The sequence below is a fragment of the Saccopteryx bilineata genome, chromosome 5, assembly GCF_036850765.1.
Source record: "Saccopteryx bilineata isolate mSacBil1 chromosome 5, mSacBil1_pri_phased_curated, whole genome shotgun sequence".
Taxonomy (NCBI): domain Eukaryota; kingdom Metazoa; phylum Chordata; class Mammalia; order Chiroptera; family Emballonuridae; genus Saccopteryx; species Saccopteryx bilineata.
In genome coordinates, this window is record NC_089494.1 from 44,757,409 (window position 1) to 44,775,871 (window position 18,463).

At 42.5% G+C, this 18,463-nt stretch overlaps 1 protein-coding gene across 5 annotated transcripts in view; it reads right to left on the reverse strand.

Annotated features, from left to right (window-relative positions):
- The window catches only part of MYO1B (myosin IB), a 207,433-nt gene that overhangs the window by 173,183 nt on the left and 15,787 nt on the right, over positions 1–18,463 (reverse strand). For 3 of the 5 annotated variants that reach the window (XM_066279249.1, XM_066279248.1, XM_066279245.1), the window contains exon 1: positions 4,755–4,871. The exons of the other annotated variants lie outside the window; for them this stretch is intronic. The gene's annotated coding sequence lies outside the window, so the exon portion shown is untranslated. Of the gene's footprint in view, positions 1–4,754; positions 4,872–18,463 lie in introns of those variants that run through there. 5 annotated transcript variants of the gene reach the window in all.

Genomic DNA, 18,463 nt, shown 5'->3' on the forward strand with positions numbered 1-18,463 from the left:
GACATTAAATTATCAGGCAATGACAAAATGGAATAGAGTTGAACAGGAGTGGAAAAGAAACAGCTAAAAGCAAATGGAGCCCATAAATCATAAAGTCAACTCCAATCTTAAAAAGTCCTGTGAATAGGAAGGGCAATTAATTCAACATCCTGGTTATGCCACCCCAGAGGGAGTTGCTGCACAGGCCAAGAGGGCCAGGAACCATGGGTGTCAAGGTCAAGGTTTGTTTCTGAGTATGGGAAGGCTGGCCTTATGAACCCAAGCTGTCGGCCAGGGGCGGGGTAGGGGGCGGGGCAGGGGGCGGGGCTGCCCTCAATCCAGGTACAGGCTAGTTCTGAAGGATTTCAAACACAGCATCTAGAACTTTACAACTCCTAAAGTGATAGGTAAAAAAGAAAAAGGAATTTCCCAACTCTGGAAATGATGAATACAGTACTTAGACTCGTAAGAGATTTTTAAGTCAAAAAATTAACAGTGGCTGCTATGACAACATTGAAGGTTTTGGATTATAAACCACAAGCTATCCTTTCTGGTGTCTGAGCAAAATGCCTTAGGATCCCAGGCAAAACCTTCTTTTAACACAGACAGAATGGACCCAGGTGTTACACATCTGGTTTTTACGAGAGCCAGGGCAAGAAGGAAGCTTTCCTGCCTGGGTTGGGAGTCATTTTTTCCCACTTACTATATTATGCACACCCTTCAATCTAATTCCTAAGGCTCCAAGTTCTTTATAATAGCCCAGTTTTTAAAAGAGAAGCTTTACTTTTACATTGGGACTTTCTACAGGATAGTTTACCAAGAGATTCCCTTTTGATCTATCCCAATTCGGGGCAGTAAAGGATTTGAATCACAAACCCAGACTCAAATCCAAAAGAATTCTGATCTAAAAACCTGGGGATGACAGACAACATCCATTCCATTGTTAGGATTACTACACAGGCTGACTGAGACAGCAAAGCCCTGACTCACAGAAGGCTCTTGCCAATGCTGAACCCTCCCTTCCCCATGCCGTCTCTGCTTCTGATCCTGAAGAACTCCTGACTCTTCCTGGCTGTCTTCTGGCAGGTGTGTCCACGTTCAAGACTTAGAAAGTTGCCTCATTTGCAACAGAGATTCCATGAGGTTCGGTACCCTGAGGAGGAAATAGAGCCAACATTGCTGTCCTCTGGTCTTGACCCTGGAGGAAGCTCTGCAGTCACAGCAGAAACAACTGCCAAAAGGCTGGACAACTTCAGAGAATGACACCCACCTCCAAGACTTGGTGCAGCCCGTTTGCACCTCTCACCCCCCACCAGCTTGGCACCCCACCCCAGCCAAAATCCTAGAAGGTCTAGAATGAAAAGCAAGCAGCCCTTAGCTTTAGGGGAAACCTATGGTCATGCTACTCAATTCATACTGGATGTTAGAATTAATGAGCTAATGTCTGAAAATGCCTATGAGTCCCTGTGGGACATGGTAGCCAAAAACTTATAAACCACTGGTATAGCCAGAAACACAAGCTCAGCTATTAATTGGGACATGGGATGTGGTAATTATAACCCAGAGACCTCTCAATTTGTTCCCTCAAGGCAGATTTTTAAAATTCCATGAAGTCGAATACGTTTAGATTGGCAAACCCGAGACCCTGGAACCCCCAGATGGACGTATAGCTGCTCAAACAGAACTGGCCCACCCGGCAGCTCTGACTCTCCCTGGCCAGCACACAGACACCAGATACGGCAGTGATCATTAAACTGAATACAGACACCAGGGGAAACCAACTTCCTTCCACGCGGACTGACTTGTGAATCAGGAGGTCCCAATCTCATGCCACATGCTACTTTCTGCACCAAAGTCCTCCTGACCCTTGCCCCCTCCCCCTGCTTACACCAATGGTCTTATACTTTTTTAAAAGATTTTATTTATTGATTTCTACAGAGAGGAAAGAGAGAGAAGCAGTGGAGGAGGAATGGGAAGCATCAACTTGTAGCTGTTGCCTCTCATATGTGCCTTGACCAGGGACGCCTGAGGTTTCAGTTACCTCGGCATTCCAGGTCAACACTCTATCCACTGCACCACCACAGATCGGGCAGCCAATGGTCTTATACTTGATCAAACCATCTGATCACTCAAGGTTATTCCTTTATAATTAAAAGTACAGTGACTTGCACCTAGTAGGCACTCATCTATGGTTTCTTGTACTCATCAGCCTTGGGGGTCCCTCTAAATTGGTTTTTTAAGACAACTGGCTAAACTAAGACACTCACATAAAATAGCCCAGTATACACCACAGCAGAGCAACCTTCTTTTTACAAAAGGAACTTTTAAAAAAGTTGACGTTCTTTTCAGTGACAATAGAGGGAAATGTATTGAATTCGATGTACTCTTGTTGTTTGGGCTAAGGAAGCAAGTCATGTCTCGGGGAAACATCAGCTGTTGCATTCTGCAACAGACCACAGAGGTTAGAATGACTGCCAACGCAGCTCTGCAGCGAGGGCACAGCAAGACCCCGGGCACAGGGCCAGTTCTGAGCCTCCGTTTCCCCACAAAGAGGTTCAATACATCATCTCCTAAGAATCTGTCCCAGCGTCTGTCATTATTGAGTCAACAAAAAAAGGCTCAACTCTGGAAAGATGGAGTTCCTTTATTTTGGGGTAAGTACGCATCTGGGTCTGGTAATTAAATTGTTAAAAACCAAAAATGCCAGTCCACAAGAACTTTTCTCAATGACATTTATTCAGAGGTAAAGGAAAGCAGCTCTCTTTATTCCAACCTCATCAGGGGAAAAAATATATATATTAAAGGTCTAACCACACACAGCACAGAAAGAAATGCACAGAATGATTTTAAGTCAAGGCGCTGAGGCATGTGTGAATATTCCCAAGGTGCTTACAATTAATGGTCAGCTGCAAATGGCATTGGCTATTTAAATAAATTCATCTAGTTATAAAAGCAAAAAGAGATCTGACATTACAAATTAAGAAATCTCTATCATAAAAGAAGAGAAAAATATGCATTACTTAACAGTGCATCTTCAGTAATGCTTCTGTACTTATGTTTAAGAAAAAGTTCTTGCCCTGGCCAGATAGCTCAGTTGGTTAGAGCATCATCCTAAAGTGCAGAGGTTGCCAGTTCGATCCCCAGTCAGGGCGCATACAGGAACAGATTGATTGATGTTCCTCTCTCTCTCTCTCTCAAATCAATAAATAAAAAAAAATTTAATGTTTTTTTAGAATAATAAAAATTCAGAAGCCTCTTCAAGCAGTTATCCCCTAAAATAAGGTCTAATACACTATGTAATCAGAGAAGTTTACACATTTAACATTAGGATTTCATGAATATTTATTGGTTGAGAATTGATCAAAAAAAAATAGCTAAGATCTTCCAAAAAAGACACAGATGATGTAAATTGAGAAGGCAAAAACTACATTGTCATTTTAAAAGAATTTGTAAAGCAAACAGCTTAAGCCAGGCTTGTGGTGGCACAGTGAATCAAGCATCGACCTGGAATGCTGAGGTCACCAATTTGAAACCCTGGGCTTGCCTGGTCAAGGCACATACGACAAGCAACAAGCCAGCAATGTACAACTAAAGTGAAGCAACTATGACTTGATACTTCTCTCTCTCCCACCTCTCCTCTCTCTATAAAAATTATCAATAAAATCTTTAAAAAAAAAGAGAGAGAGAGAGAAAGATAACAGCTTAAATGCAGTGGTTATTTCCCCTAAGCTGATTAAAACCAATAATCATATTGGAATTTAGAAATATTTTCTGGATCAGTTTTTTTCCAGTGTTTCTAATGTTGGAAGCATTACTGAATTTAAAAGCAAATGCACTGTTATACAGCTCTTACATATCTCTAAATACATTCTAAAGTATTTATGAAGATATACTATTCAGCAAATCACCTATAAGGAATACCATAACTAAATAATCTTTTTTTTTTCAGTTGTCACTTTTTTTTCATTGATTTTAGAAAGAGAAGGGAGGGAGAGAGAGAGAAAAATATTGATTAGTTGTTCCACTTATTTATGCATTCATTGGTTGATTCTTGTAACCCACAACTTTGGGGGAGGGGCTGAATCCTAACCACTAGACCACCAGGAAGGTTCCAGAATTGGTATATCAGGAGAACACGCTAAAAAACTGAGCTTCCTAGCCAGGGCTACATAATCCTTTAAAGTCACAAATTAAAATGTTTATAAAAAGTGTATGTTACTGAGTTTAAATTTAAAAGTTAATTAAATTCGAATAATAATTCTAATTTCTCAAAGCTCTATAGGATACAGCAATACTTCATATATCTATATAGGGATTCATACAAATGCCGCCGCCACACACATATATACCTTTCCTCTCTTGAATATAGGATTCCTTGAATATATTGCTTTGCAACCTGTAACGCAAAACAAAACTTAATTTTTAAAGTTAATCTGTTTGACCATGTATAGAAACATACAATAACATACAATAGATTTTCCCAAGAAAAGTCTGGTACGAAATAAAATATTCAATAGTGAACTACTTTATCATGCCTGATTAAGAAAAGCTCATTTCCTTCTCCAAGTAGTTTATCTAAAACAAAATGGTTTTTAAAATGCCACATTATTAAATTGTAAACCATCAAACTAAAAGGCATAAAAACTTAAAATTTACAATCTACCCTTAATCATGTCACTCAATAGGTAAGTAGGCAGACAGAGAATGATGTATATACAGTTTTTTTCAATGACACAATTATCAGGCCCCCAATCTTAGCAGTTAAAACTGCTTACCAACTTTTCTTCTCCATTGTTTCTTTCCACTGATTTAACTAGCACTGTAGCATTCCGTTCAGATGAAAGGAAGAGACAAACATTTGTTGTGACAGGGAGAAAACACTAAGTACAACAAATATTTTGCACACAGATAAGATGGAAAATAGGTCAATACCCCTTGGCTAGGAAGACACAGCCTAGCTTCCAACCAGAACTCTATCACATGATTAACCACGCAGCGCTCTCCCCTAGTCACAGCCGACCACTCTGACCTGGGCGCCCGGTGTACACAGGCTCCAGGCAGAGAAAGAATTAGAGACACATCGACTGCCTCCTAGGCATTAGCAATCTCCCTAGGGAAAGAAAATACTAAGAGCAATATAACAAATAAAACAATTGCTCACAAAGAGACGACGATTCACTTCAAACATTCGTAGGTACTTGAAGAAGTGAATATGGGAGCTTCTTCCTCCTCCCCTCCAATCAATAAAATTCCTCTGACCTTAAACCACAAGGTTAAGAGAAACTGATGTTTATGGTTAGGAGAGAGAACTATTATCATGATATAGGAGGACCGGATAAGGATGGCCAAGCAGATAGCACTTGTCCTTGACTTTTTGAGAATGAGTAGAATGTGGTGAAACAGAATTTTAAATGTAGAAGACAAATATATTCAGAAAGTAGTGACTAGACAGAGTGCAGAAGACAGCTGGTGTAGGGTCCTGAAGGGCCCTGAGCTGGGAGAAAAGGTAAACTGAGGCAAGACCGAGAGCGCAAGCTCCGGGGCTTCCAGGGGAGGGGAGGGACGCCTTGCACAGACTCTCTCCTCTGTCTACATGGCGGTCATTACTGATGTCAGAGCATCCAGAGGGCAACAGTGTGACTGAGAATTTCCAATGACAGATAGTCTGATGGAAAAAAGTTGAGGACAGCCATTGTAAATAATGGGGAGCCACCAAAAAAATTTTTTGTGCAGGGAAAGAAACAACAAAGAATGTAAGGAAGGTTTAATCAAGGGATAGGGATAGTCTGAACCAGCTGAGACAATGACTAGAAGCAGGGAGCTGCCCTGCTCCGTGCAGCTGCCCGGTGTGTGCACTCATCAGAGTGGGCCACCGACGGGGAAAGGGGGCTGACAGCAAGCCGAGCTCCTGTGGGATTGCGTTTACCCTGAAGGGCACCTTTGTCTCAATGCATAAAAGGTACCCATCCAAGTAAGCAATGGGGAATCCAGCTGGGGCACAAATTTAGTAGTTTAGGAATAAAAACGAGGGTAGAACTAATAGAAATGAAACAAGAGAAATAACAAATGAATCTATCATAAAAAGTGGGAAATTAATTTGATGGAGGATATAAGAGGGGAGCTTAAGAAGACTAAGGAGGCTTTCTCATCCAAATGCGTACAGACTGACAGTTTGGCTGGCTGGTTTTTCAAAAAGCCAGGTAACACTGGGGGTCATAAAAAAGATACATAATTACACATATTACTTTATATTAAACCCTATAAACATATGCTTATTTGCCAATATTTTGCTGTAGTGCTGACATCTTTTCTTTAAGTATATGTCCCCTGACTTGAGTACCCAGTGGCCTTCTTTCTTTTGTTGTTTTGTTTTTTTTTTAGTGAGACAGACAGAAAAGATAGCAGATAGGGTGGAAGGGAGAGAGGTGAGAAAATCAACTCATAGTTGCAGCACCGTAGTTGTTCATTGATTGTTTTCTCATATGTGCCTTGATGGGGGAAGGGGGCTCCAACTGAGTCAGTGACCCCTTGCTCAATCCAGTGACCTTGGGCTCAAGCCAGCGACCTTGGGCTTCAAAACAGGGACCTCTGGGCTCAAGCCAATGACCATAGGGTCATGCCTATGATCCCACACTCAAGCCAGTGACCTCACGCTCAAGCCGATGAGCCATGCTGAAGCTGGTGATCCCAGGGTTTTGAACCTAGGTCCTCAGTGTCCCAGGTTGACACTCTATCCACTGTGCCACCACCTGGTCAGGTTGGCCTTTCCTTTTTAAACCACCCTCATGGCAACATCCTCCAAGTCTGATCTCTTTAAAGAACAGTGAGACTAATAAAGACAACTGGGAAGCGATGTGGAGTAGACGCTCACTACTCCTTTCTATGGCAGGATCCTATCATCCGGCCCTGCTGAATTCAGATACAGGGCCATTCAGCTTCACAGCAGCCTCTCTCTCAGTCCCAGGGATCGGCCATGCTCCAGAGAGTGCTGCTCCATCCCTGTGTTGACAGCACTGTGGATGGAGCAGAGCCACCACCTGACCTGCCATGCACACACAGTGTGAGTGTGGACTGTTGCTTTGAGCCACTAAGATTCTCAGATTCTACATGGTCACAACTTAGCCTACCTATCCTGAATGACTGACAGTGTCAGTGGAAATATTTTTATTTTATGATCCCCCAAATCGGCCTCCCTTAAATCAGCTACAATCACTTTTTGAAACTTTACCAGGTGGTTTCCAAAACATTCACAAATGAATTTTCATAGAAAATACTATTTTTGCACATATATTTAAAATCGTCGTATTAAATACGATAAGTACAACTACCATAAACAGGTTTGGAATAAACACAGTTGAGTCTAAACGAGCATCTGTCTCCACTGGTGGGAACACAAGCTCAGGAGCACACTGCAGGGCAGCGCCCTAACTTTGAGCATTTAGTGTTACGGACATCAGTTGACGGACATCAGTTGACGTATTTTTCTCAAGGAAAGAGCACTAACTATTCCAGCAAGTGTGGAGGTCACTAAGAGCTTATACTGTTTTCTAGAGCTGTGAGCCTACACAACTGTAAAGTACTATCATATTACCAGGTTAAAAGTCTGGTTGGTTTTCAAGACTATATCCAACTACCATATTTACTCTGTCCCAAATGTACAGTCAGAAGTACTTAAGTCATTTTTAAAAAGTACAAAAATAACACTTCAAACCCACAACCAGACATAGTCAAGAATACAAGGTCACATGTCATTCCAATAAGCTGCCTCTTGAAGACAGAAAGAACGAACAAACATACAAGTTACTATTAAAAACTAAATTTGAATGTCATACTTTAAAATTATATACTGTAAAATTGTCAACCGACATAAATGTTCCTCTCAAGATTGCCCAGCAAAATCTGGGTGCTTCTATTTCAGGTAGCCAAATCATAACTCTATCCGTAATTTATATACTTTTAGAAATCAGATAGTCAGCCTCTTCAATACAAACATAAACTTTTATGTAGAAACCATACTGATATATTTCAACAGACTACTAAGAGAAATACCATGTTAGCACATATATATCAGAGACCCCAAAACAGCCAACCATAGTTTAAATAACATATACTCACAAGTCAACCCTGACCCTTTCACCAATTCCATCATGAAAGGATCTCTCCTCGACATCAAATAAGATAGCCTTAACCTCTACATAGCTGTAATTCAAAAACCAAATAACAACAAAAATATCTGCAGGAGAAAGGCAGCAATACCACACCCACTAACATAATTCTTCCCCAGACTCTACTGGGATAGCTACCCACTCAAGTCTTATTTTAACCAAGGTAAGCTCTTGAAAAGAAAGGAACCCAAAACCAAACTCTAGAGAGAAAATCATTAATTTGTGAAATGAAGTAAACTCAAATATCAATTTCACTGAACCTTGGCCAAAATCATTGTTCTCACCATGTTGCTTTTGGTTTTTCACTATGAGATGAGCAATCATGAGGACAGGGCTGCAGAATGATTTAGTCTTATCTTTTTTTTTTCTTTTTTGTGACAAACAGAGTCATACAGAGAGACAGATAGGGACAGACAGCCAGGAAGGGAGAGAGATGAGAAGCATCAACTCTTTGTTGCAGCTCCTTAGTTATTCATTGATTGTTTTCTCATATGTGCCTTGACTGGGGGGCTACAGCAGACCGAGTGACTCCTTGCTCAAGCCAGCGACCTTGGGCTCAAGCCAGTGAGCCTTGTTCAAACCAGATGAACCTGGGCTCAAGCTGACGACCTCAGGGTCTTGAACTTGGGTCTTACGCATCCCAGTTTGACGCTCTATCCACTGCGCCACCTCCTGGTCAGACTGATTTAGTCTCATCATCAAATAAAATGTACTGACACAAATTTTATGCCTGAGAGAATAAATATGTTACCACAGGAGACTGAGTGACAGTTGAGAAGGAGTTGAAGACAGATTTCAATGATTCCAGGAAGAGAAAAGAGCCAAGGCCCAAAACCTGCAGAACATAGACACCACGGAACAAGAGGAGATGAGGGGTGAGACCAGAATAGCACAGGTCACCACAGCCAAGGAACAAGTGTATGACGAGGAGCAGATGGGCAACAGTGTGGAGGATGAGAAAGCACAGGGCAAGGAGAGAGACAAGTGAGTCACCAAGCTTAGAATCCACCTCGTAGGGGCTGAATTGGGCCCCCCAAATTTTCTGTGTCCCCCCAAATTAATATATTGAAACTCTAATCCTCAGTATCTCAGAATGTGACTATGCGGAGGCAGAACCATTAAAGACTAAGTTAAAATGAGACCATTAGGATATGCCCTAATCCACTATGACCCTGTGAGGACGCAGCATGCTGGCCACTGCAACCCAAGAAGAGAGGCCTCAGAAGAAAACAAACCTGCTGATACCCTGGATCTTGGACTTTCAGCCTCCAGAATTGTAAGAAGATAAACCGAGTTTAAGCCACTCGGTCTGTGGTACCCTGCTATGGCAGCCCTGGCAGAAGAATACACCATCAACAACCCCTTCTACCAACTTCCAACTTCTGTCTCTTCCTCCAAAGCTAAGGTTTCTAACAGAGCTTATCTTTGACAGCTGCCTGCCTCCCTAGGTACCCTCAGCTCACTTGGCACATGTGATTCAAACAGCCTCAAATAAAATGTCAACAACTGTTTGCTGCCTACTGCACCCCCTCCTTGAAACTATCTCATGCTCTGGCCATTTCTTCCTGGCTGTCCACTTCCTACACCAGGGGTCCCCAAACTACAGCACGCGGGCCGCATGCGGCCCCCTGAGGCCATTTAACCGACCCCCGCCGCACTTCTGGAAGGGGCACCTCTTTCATTGGTGGTCAGTGAGAGGAGCATAGTTCCCATTGAAATACTGGTCAGTTTGTTGATTTAAATTTACTTGTTCTTTATTTTAAATATTGTATTTATTTCAGTTTTGTCTTTTTACTTTAAAATAAGATATGTGCAGTGTGCATAGGGATTTTTTTCAGTTTTTTTAATAGTCCGGCCCTCCAACGGTCTGAGGCACAGTGAACTGGCCCCCTGTGAAAAAAGTTTGGGGACCCCTGTCCTACACCCATAACTCCTTATTATCCGAGTAGCTTTTCTTTCCTCTTCTTATCACAAAATGGAATCCCCAGAGGTCTATCATCCACCTTCCTCTATTCTCATTCCACCCACTAAGCGGCCCTAACAACATCCACAACTTAAAACCTAGATGCTAGTGATCCCACCGTGGAGACTTCAGGCCCTTCATGTCAACAGTCTGCTGAACCTCACTGCTGGGGGCCCCACAGCCCAAACCCATGCCCTTCAGGCCTGGTTGTGCCACCCATTCTCCACATCACACGGGCCAGAAACTTGGGAGTCATCCCAGTCTCTAACTTTCCGTAACCTGCCAATCCAGTCACGACATCCATCTTCTGATCAGAGCGGGGTACACAAAATGTTCACAATAATCTCTGGTGCAATCACCTCATTCTCAGAAAATCATCCAAAATATGGAAAAGGTTGTACAAAATTGTTCATCATAGTATATTATATACAACAGCAAAGTGGCAAAAGCAACCCAAATGCCTAAGAATAAAGGGATGTTTAAGAGAATTATGCACTCAATGAAATAATACACAACTATAAAATTTATTTCAAAACTATGAAGCAATAGAGAAAAACATATACTCTACGACAGTGATTTTCAACCCTTTTTTTCCCATGGCACAAACACACACTAATTACTAAGGTCAGTGCCCCTGACTAAATACAACCATTTTCATCTCATGGCACAAATAAATTAGTTACTAAGGGAGAAGAGGTCAGGGCCCCTTTTTCTTTAGTAATTAGTTTATGAGCGCGTGAGAAACAAAGGTTGAAAATCACTGCTCTACGACAGTGGTTCTCAAACTTTTTGAAGTCGGGGCGCATTTAAAATCCTACAAATAGGCCCTGGCCGGTTGGCTCAGTGGTAGAGCGTCAGCCTGGCGTGCAGAAGTCCCGGGTTCGATTCCCAGGCAGGGCACACAGGAGAAGCGCCCACCTGCTTCTCCACCCCTCCCCCTCTCCTTCCTCTCTGTCTCTCTCTTCCCCTCCCGCAGCCGAGGCTCCACTGGAGCAAAGTTGGCCCAGGCGCTGAGGATGGCTCCATGGCCTCTGCCTCAGGCGCTAGAATGGCTCTGGTTGCAACAGAGCAACGCCCCAGATGGGCAGAGCATCGCCCCCTGGTGGGCATGCCGAGTGGATCCCGGTCGGGCACATGCGGGAGTCTGTCTGACTGCCTCCCAGTTTCCAACTTCAGAAAAATACAATAAATAAATAAATAAATAAATAAATAAATAATAAAATGAAATCCTACAAATAATTGTAGGCACGTTATATACAAATTTCTGAGAAATGTTATAATAATTAAGTCAAATATTAAAGAAAAAATTTAAAGTCCAAGCATGCTTTTATGGTAATTAAACAAAATAAATACGACACAATTAAATTTATTCTGACATTAAAAAACATTTCTATGTTACATTTTTTGAGTTATGCTTTTTAGAATTCATAAAAAAGAGGGGTTAAAAAATAAAAAAACAACAAAAAAGTTATCTTTTTGTATATATAGATACATTCTTAGTAAGATTTTGTAATTCAGCAGGTCCCAGTGCAAATGTGTTAAGTTTTTTCATTCTTGTGTTTATGAGAAACATGAGCCTGATATGTCCTAGTGATTTCTTCAATGTTTGGGCATATATTTGAAAGGCAAACTCTCATTTCCTCATCAATACATTGAAGAATTCCTCTCTTTTTACTCTTAATTGTGTTGAGTGCAGAAACCCTCACCATACATATCATCTTAACTTTACACCAAACAAAGGATAGAAGAAACTTGCCTCCAGTCTTCCAGGGAACATGGGGGATAGTGTAAACAATCCAGCACCACAGCTTAATAGCCTTTTGCAACCTAATCAGGCAAGTGAGGTGGGGGGGGAGGGTTGGGCAGACTATCAGCTTACAGACAATTCCCCACACCTCTGTTGCCCAAAATTCTAAACTCCAAAAACCCTGTTGGTTTTTTGGTCCCCAACAGGCACATTATTTCTCTGGAATACCATAGGACACACCTGGAAATCTTCTAGGGCGCACCAGTGCGCCCTGGCACACACTTTGAGAACCACTGCTCTACAATAACATCATTTTAAACCACAAACATAAAAGCTTGGAAAAGAATATTCAGAAATGATCACTGTTGATATTTTAGAATAGTTGGCTCAAGTGGTCTCTTTTTTAGCTCCATTTTCCAAACTTTCAGTAATGTTCCTTAAAAGACTCTCTAGTACAAAATATTCAGAAGGGAGTTCTAGTAATCTCGGACTTTCTGAACTGACTGGTTTTAAGATAATGGGAAGTTTTACTATTGAATTCCCTTCGACTTCCATTCCACCTCCATGACACATCTGTTGCAACATCCAATGTAAACTCTCATAAAATAGTTTCCCCCTAAATCCTACTGTATTTGTAGCCCTTACATAAGATCCTGAAAATTGATTAATTCTTTCAAGAAATCCAACTGGACACATAAACAGCTGGACGACTGTGGAACTGGGCTCCCAACATCTGCTGCAGTAACTAACTATTCAAGAAAGAAAAGATCACCACGCACCAGCCGCTCTCAAGAACACAAGCATAGCCCCAGCCAGATAGCTCGGCTGGTTAGAGCGTCATCCCTATGTGCAAAGGTCGGGTTTGATCCCCGGTCAGGGCACATACAAGAAGAGATCAAGGTTTCTGTCTCTCGCTCTCTCAAATAAATTAATTTGAGAAAAAGAGAAAAAAAGAATGCAAGTGTAAAGCTGGAAGCAGAAATCACTGGTAAAGTGGCCTCTCTATCAAATACGTGACAGGCTTGCTGCCAGGTAAGGAGGGGCACTTTCTCCAACCACGGAGTCCATGAGATAGTCTCTAGGTCACCTCGAGAGGATGTAAAATAATATGTTTCCTTTGTTTGTGTTTTAAATTGGCAATAAATGGTGCATATTAAGACTGGGCTGACAATTTTACCATTATTTCATCAACTCTCATGCCCACCCTCAGCATGCTAAGGTGACCTGAGAAATTTCTCCTCCTCCATGTATAGATGTATGTGAAACAGGCAGCAGACACAAACATAACACAAGAACCTCACACCCACACCTATGTGGCTCTGTGTTGAAACCTGACAAAGCAGAGACTTTTGCTTTACTCAAGTGATGTGCATACTGTTTCTAATTTAAAGAATTCCTGAGATAGCCTGACCAGGCAGTGGCGCAGTGGATAGAGCAGAGGACCCAGGTTCAAAACCTCAGTCGCCGACTTGAGCGTGGGCTCATCCAGCTCAAGTGCTGGCTCACCAGCTTGAGCTTGGGATCACAGACATGAGCCCATGGTCACTGGCTTGAGCCCAAAGGACATTGTCTTGAAGCCCAAGGTCACTGGCTTGAGCAAGGGGTCACTCACTCTGCTGTAGCCCCCTGTCAAGGCACATATGAGAAAGCAATCGATGAACAACTAAGGAGACTAAGGAGCTTCAATGAAGAATTGATGCATCTCATCTCTCTCCCTTCCTGTCTGTCCTTCTCTCTCTCTTTCTCTCTCTCTCTCTGTCACACACACACAAAAAAGTTCCTGTGATGAATCCATTTGAAAAGTAAATGCTATGGAAACAACCAAAAAGCCTGTCAATAGATGACTGGATAAAGAAGATGTGGCACATATACACTATGGAATACTACTCAGCCATAAGAAATGATGACATCGGAACATTTACAGCAAAATGGTGGGATCTTGATAACATTATACGAAGTGAAATAAGTAAATCAGAAAAAACCAGGAACTGCATTATTCCATACATAGGTGGGACATAAAAGTGAAACTAAGAGACATTGATAAGAGTGTGGTGGTTACGGGGGGAGGGGGGAAAGGGAGAGGGAAAGGGGGAGGGGGAGGGGCACAAAGAAAACTAGATAGAAGGTGACAGAGGACAATCTGACTTTGGGTGATGGGTATGCAACATAATTGAACGACAAGATAGCCTGGCCTTTTATCTTTGAATATATGTATCCTGATTTATTGATGTCGCCCCATTAAAAAAATAAATTATTTTAAAAAAGAAAAAGAAAAAGAAAAGTAAATGCTAAATCCTCATTATATCCACTCTATAAATCCAGACTCCACTGTACCAGTGCTAGACTTCCTTACAGCAAAGAACATTTATAAACATGTTACATTCAAATTAGGCATTTGTGGTGGGAGGGGAAAAACACTGTACACTGTGCAATAAGGTGCAGGAAGGCATCACCTTATTTAAATCCCCTCAACTCGATTTTACATTCAACTGTAAAATTTCATTGAAATTAGCAATATTTCTCAAGCCACTAGCTCTCCGGCAAGATCGCTGCCGCACCTTCCTTGAAATCCGTGTCAGTACTACGTATTTGGAGACACTTACAGAATGCACTGCTTACGAATAAATTTCTGCAGATACAAGACACTGAGCGGGAAAGCCCATTTCTCCACTCAGACAGGAGGAGGCGCGTGAAAGTTGGAAAGTTCACTGAACTTTTTCAGAAAGTAATTAAAATTCATGGGCTTTTGAGGAAATGCGCCAGATTTGGCAAAGTTTTCTTTGTAAAAACCTATTTTGGTAATTTTTCAGACTTCTGTTATTCTAGTTTGGAAAAGTTTAAAATTCTGACACATAACAAAATGGCAGCAATACAGTTAACCCTAAGCAAAATAGGGAAAGATGAAAAAAGGTAGCTTCAGCATTCCTTCAATCTTTCAGCCTCCCAAGCCCTCGACATCTCTGGTCCTTTTGTGAGGTCACAGGCCCCCAGAGTTCAGTGAGTTAGTAAGTTAATTCATTTGTTCATTCATTCACTCTAGGTTTGACTAAATAAAGGGCAATTTAATTTAGACTTCTGAGGTTGAAAAGTTTCATTTATTTTTACAATTGAAAAATAAGAAATAGTACTGGTCAGCTAGCTCAGCTGGTTAGCGCATCATCCCTGTATGCCAAGGTTCAAGTTCAATCCTGGGTCAAAGGACATATAAGAATCAACCAACGAGCCTGACCAGGCGGTGGCGCAGTGGATGAAGCATCGGACTGGGATGCGGAGGGCCCAGGTTCAAGACCCCGAGGTCACCAGCTTGAGCACGGACTCATCTGGTTTGAGCAAAGCTCACCAGCTTGGACCCAAGGTCGCTGGCTCAAGCAAGGGGTTACTCGGTCTGCTGAAGGCCCGTGGTCAAGGCACATATGAGAAAGCAATCAATGAACAACTAAAGTGTCACAACGAAAACCTGATAATTGATGCTTCTCATCTCTCTTCATTCCTGTCCTTTCTGTCTGTCCCTATCTATTCCTCTCTCTGACTCTCTGTCTCTGTAAAAAAAAAATCAACCAACGAATGCATAAATAAGTGGAACAACAAATTGATATCTCTGTCTCTCCTTCCCCCCTCTAAGATCAATAAATTAAAAAAAAAGAAATAAAATAGAATCTATTTTGAATATCGATGTGTGTGCACCATTTCTTCATGACAGTAAGTAAAAGAGAAAGATGGAGTATTGAAAGGGGAGGGCATCAAGGGGAAGGGGCCTGAGTGAGACCCAAGGAGGCCGAGTAACAGATGGACAGAGACCCACTCAGGGAGAGCAGCAAGAAACGAAACAGGAAAATAATGACAAGAAAAGAAACATGCAAAGGAGGAAGAGTTTCACAAGGAATCACATGCCCATCTTCTAACTTTTGGGGATACTTCTGCTAAAGACTTATAAACACAGTTGCATTTCTGCAACTCGAAGCATAAATGGGAAAGTACTCCACCTGTGGATGCATTAGAGCAGGCAGACCCAGGTGGCCACCCCCATCTGCCCCACTTGGGTGAGCACTTCAGCAACTGCCAGCCTGGCTTTTTCTCCTAAGAATTTTTATTTTTATTTTTTTTTAATTTATTCATTTTAGAAAGGAGAAAAAATGGGAGAAGAGAGAGAGACAGAGAGAGAGAAGGGGGGAGGAGCAGGAAGCATCAACTCCCATATGTGCCTTGACCAGACAAGTCCAGGGTTTTGAACTGGCGACCTCAGCATTTCCAGGTCGACGCTTTATCCACTGTGCCACCACAGGTCAGGCCTCCTAAGAATTTATTATATTGGTAACATAACCAGATTACTGAATATGTGAACAATAAGAGAATTAAAAGTAAAAAGTCATCCCAATCTACTATACTAACACGATCTCTGTTCACATTTTGGTTTCTTCCTTTGCCATCTTTCTTCCTACATATTTTTTAGGAGTAACTGGAGTCTCGTATCAAATCAGACATTATACATACTGCTTGGATTTGAACAGACCTGAGTATCTGGCACTGGAGAGAAAGAACCCCAGGAATCCATTTTCAGGAAAGACTGAACAGTCACTAGCATTGACTCTGAGCACTTGCTCTGTGGCAGACACTATTCTAAGCACCTGCATGCATCAACACACCTAATCCCTATTATAACCCAAAGAAGAAGGCTCTATTATTACCTGCCTGTTGCATAGAGAAAAAGGAAGTAGAGACAGATTAAGTTCCATGCCCAAGAACATAGGCCACTAAACAGAATAGTCAAGTTTCAAAACCAACACTACTGGTTAAGATGGAAACATAGGTAAATGAGGTTCTCACATTGTCCCACAACCACATCAGAATTACAACAAAACTACACAACAACCATCATTCAGAACCATCTGAAATCTAGCTGAACAGAACTCCTACAAATAGGGATTTAAAGGAAAAGCCACATGGAGACTGATATGAGGGAGAGAGATGCAGAACAAGCTGGTCCCGCACCCAGCGGGCTGATAAAGATCAGAAGGGATATCTCAGTTGCACAGCTTCCCACTAAGGCTCAAGGGGTCCCAAACCCACACCAGCCCCCCTCAAGCCAGGGTTCCAGTGCTACCAGAAGTCCCCATAACTGCTGGCTGTAAAAATCAGCAGGAATTAAGTAGAGTGAGGTGAAGAGCTGCTGGAGCCCCAGGCAGTTTTTTTGGTTTTTTTTTTACTGTAATTGATTAATTTTTAGGGGGAGGGGGAAAAGAGAGAAACATTAAATTGTTGTTTCATTTACTTATGCTTTCATTGGTTGATTCTTGAATGTGCCCTGACTGGGGACTGAGCCACACTCTAACCAACTTACCTACTCCACCAGGACCAGGCAGTACCTCTTCAAGGTTCCACACACAGACTTACTCTGACTCACTCCCTCTGAGTTCCAGTTCTGGGGCCGCAACTCAAAAAACACCAGGTACGGAGGGGCAGGAACTGAAATGTCTGGCTAACGGTGAAAGTTACTAGGGCAGCTCTCTCCCGCACGAAGGCTGGCAGAGGCCACTGTTCCTTTGATGAGCCCTCCCCGCACAGAGCTGGCTGGCTGGCCCACATCTGAGTCTCCCTCGGCCTGGCTATCACCGCCGGCCCTGGGATTCCCTGAGAGCCCGCCCCACCAAACTCGTGGGCCCATCCAAGATGTTTCAAATGGCTTTTACATACAAATGGTATGTCTTCCCTAAAATCTCTCAAACAAGCAGTATCTAACCTCCCCATGCCCCATACCTTTCACTAAGTGGCCCCAAGCCTTGTACTAGCACAGGGGTCAGGAACCTATGGCTCGTGAGCCAGATGTGGCTCTTTTGATGGCTGCATCTGGCTCGCAGACAAATCTTTAATAAAAATAATAATAACATTAAAAATATAAAACATTCTCATGTATTACAATCCATTCATTTCCTACCGCTCATGTTCATGGTTGTGGGTAGCTGGAGCCAATCACAGCTGTCCTCTGGGACAACACCAAATTTTTATTGGATAATGCATAATGTACACGTGTTGTTGTATGGCTCTCATGGAATTACATTTTTAAATATGTGGCGTTCATGGCTCTCTCAGCCAAAAAGGTTCCTGACCCCTGTACTAGCAGCAGGCAGCCTTGGTTCGCAGCTTGGCCTTTCCTTGGCACCTCCAAGCCCAGCACACATCTGCAGATCACTTTGTAGCTCAAGCTGGGTGGCCTGGGCAAAACACAGGTGGTGGCTGACCTTGGCCTGCACCTCCCAAGGGGCCCCAGAGCCAGCACACCCAGTGGACAGTGGTGGGTGTCACAGCCAGTCCTGACTGCAGCTAATCAGCCAGGGGGCAAATCTCCCCCACTGACCTGTCAATGGCAATCAAAGCTCAACTAAAACAGGAGGGTGTATACCACCCACACAGAGGGGGGGGGGTGACCTGGAGTGTAGAGCCTGGGTGATTTGGTAGGCTGTGCCAGTGCACACTACAACACACTGACTATATTGGGCCCCTCTACCAAGCCTGAGAGACGTAGGTCTACATAATACACAGAAGCAAACATTGGTAGGCTGCCAAATTGAGGAGACAAAGAAGCATGCTCCAAATGATAAAACAGAATAAAAC